Source organism: Priapulus caudatus, unplaced genomic scaffold (assembly GCF_000485595.1).
Source record: "Priapulus caudatus unplaced genomic scaffold, Priapulus_caudatus-5.0.1 Scaffold1579, whole genome shotgun sequence".
NCBI classification, from domain to species: domain Eukaryota; kingdom Metazoa; phylum Priapulida; class Priapulimorpha; order Priapulimorphida; family Priapulidae; genus Priapulus; species Priapulus caudatus.
Window position 1 is genome coordinate 14,095 of NW_014578640.1, and position 2,667 is coordinate 16,761.

The following is a 2,667-nucleotide window of genomic DNA, read 5'->3' on the forward strand; positions in this document are numbered from 1 at the left end:
CTCTCTCTCTCTCTCTCTCTCTCTCTCTCTCTCTCTCTCTCTCTCTCTCTCTCTCTCTCTCTCTCTCTCTCTCTCTCTCTCTCTCTCTCTCTCTCTCTCTCTCTCTCTCTCTCTCTCTCTCTCTCTCTCTCTCTCTCGTGCGCGTGTAGTGTAGATAGATAGCAAAATGATCGTGTCTAGCAGGACATATTGACATATATGTATGTCTGTATGTATATGTATATATAATATATGTACATATATAAATACGTGTGTATATAATATATATATATACATATGTACATACGTACGTACAAACACAGGCAGCTATGCTCCTCGTATATTTAGCAGACGAAGTCGCAACATAACAGAACAGAACCGAACAGCTGCGGCAGGGTCAGGGGTCAGGGGTCAGGGGTTGGGGGGTTGAATCTTGAGCCTGATATATAACTCACATAGTCATGATGATCGTCTCTGTGTACGCGTGAGACGCACGGGTGTGGGTGGTGGGTTTGCGGGGGGAGGGTGGGCGGTGGTGGGAGTATGTATATAGAGGCGGTGAGGGCGGGGGGGGGAGCGACGTCGGTATACATGGGGGTAACTTTGCTTCGCCGATCTCGTGGCGCTTTTCCCGTTCACTTGTTTCGCGCGACGCGTGTGGCGAGTGTTTGGGTTGCTGGGTCGGTTGCCACGGCGACACCGCGGCAACGCCGGCGTCCCTCCCCCTTTTCCTCCCTTCGTTATTTGCCGTGTAACGGCGCGTTTCGGAAGGGCGAGTGTCTTGCGGTCGCACTCGGCTTTTTCATCTGTAAGGGGGATTGTTGTGTGTGTGTGTGTCCATCTCTACATCATACCTTCTACTCTTACCTCATAGTCATGTCCGTGCCGCCTTCAACCCCCGCATTCACTCCCTTGTCCCCTCGCCACCCCCCGCTCCGTCGATCCGCCCCGCGTCAAGGTTGAAGGTCTCGCTCCACCGGTCAAGGTTTCGCCGAAGAAACGCTTCCCAGAATTCCCGTCGCCCGGCCGCCAGGTGTCGCCACGCGTCGAGCGATGGCGCGTAGGTGGCGCTGCCTTGTCCCCGCCGCACGTCGTCGCACGCTAGTCGTTGCCTCGTTTGCTGATGCGAGTAGATAGAGCGCGCCACGCGCCGCGCCGCCCTGACAGATTTGCATTTTCCTGCGCGGGCGCCCCCGGTGTTCCACACCAGGGGGCGCTGGCGCCGGCGCCGCTTCCGCTACTAACGCGACGTCGACTTCGACCGCTCGGCCTCTCGTTGGGAACTCGCGCTATAGAGGGCGCCACGGTCTGCTGCTTGCGCACTAACTACGGTTGCCGCGGTTACCGCCGAGCTAGTATCGAGTGACTCGTCTGCACTTTGAATTTGATTCAGAAAATTGTCGCTACTAACTAGATGTGCCCGGGAGGGAGGGAGGGAGGGGGAGGGTCTTTTCTTCTTCTCAGGATGGAGGAGGAGGGTCTTTTCTTCTTCTCAGGAGGGAGGGGGAGGGTCTTTTCTTCCTCCTCCTCTTCTCTCGCGTGTCCTTTCGTTGGTTGAACCAACGAGAGTGAATTATGTTCTATTTTCTGCCGGTTTTCTTACTGCCGCCACTCTAGAGAGCGAGATGTGCGAATGTAGAGTGTGCTAGATTCAGCTATGAGTGCTTTCATTGCTTATCTTAGTCCTTACTTTTTATCTCAATGGCATAGAGTGATAAGCTCGTCGAAAACAACAACTGGTTTTTTTTTGTCGAAACCCTCATTGCTGGAAGGGGGAAGTATTAGTAGATCTGTGGCCTGTAGAGACGGTCCAGGCCCCCTCCCCTTCACACACGTGGGGTATTGGCAGCGGATCTGTGTCCCGTAGAGACGGTCCAGGCCTCCCCTTCACACACGTGGGGTAGTGGCAGCGGATCTGTGTCCCGTAGAGACGGTCCAGGCCTCCCCTTCACACACGTGGGGTAGTGGCAGCGGATCTGTGTTCCGTAGAGACGGTCCTAGCCTCCCCTTTATAAGTGCATCGTAAGTAAGTCTATGCCACTTGCTTTTACTGGCTTTAGCGTGCATCATAGAGGTGTGGGGGTGGGGGTGGGGGGGGGGTTACTCGCTTGGGACAGCGGCAGCGGCGGCGGTCGGTGTTTTTAAACTCTTATTTACTTGTATATCGTTTATTGTACGCGTACGTGCGTGCGTGCGTGCGTGCGTGCGTGCGGCAACCGTTGTAACGCTTCTGGTAATAATATTGTAAATAAAACGGTTTCTAGTTCGTAAACAAGCATTGTTTTGTCGTCTGTGCGTGTTGGAGGTTATAGCGGCCATCTTGGTTGCCAGTGTCGTTGCTCCTAGCAACGCGGTTTGCTCTGTCAATCAAAGACTTGATGTTTCGCCACTCATGTAATATAAAGTCTACTTCTAATAAAATGTAATTTCTTATAACTGCATTCCCCGACGACCAACATCGTACGTAGTACAGTTGAGATTCAATACAAATCAAAACAATTCTGTACATTTCAATATAATTAAATTTATTTGCATGGATATTAACTGTTGCAATAAAACAAGTGTTATCAGTCGTACATAATAACACGTAACAACAGAATGTATATAGCAACATATAATAATTGTCAATGTTAAAAAACATAAAGTTACTTCAAAATATATATATATATATATATATATATATATTTG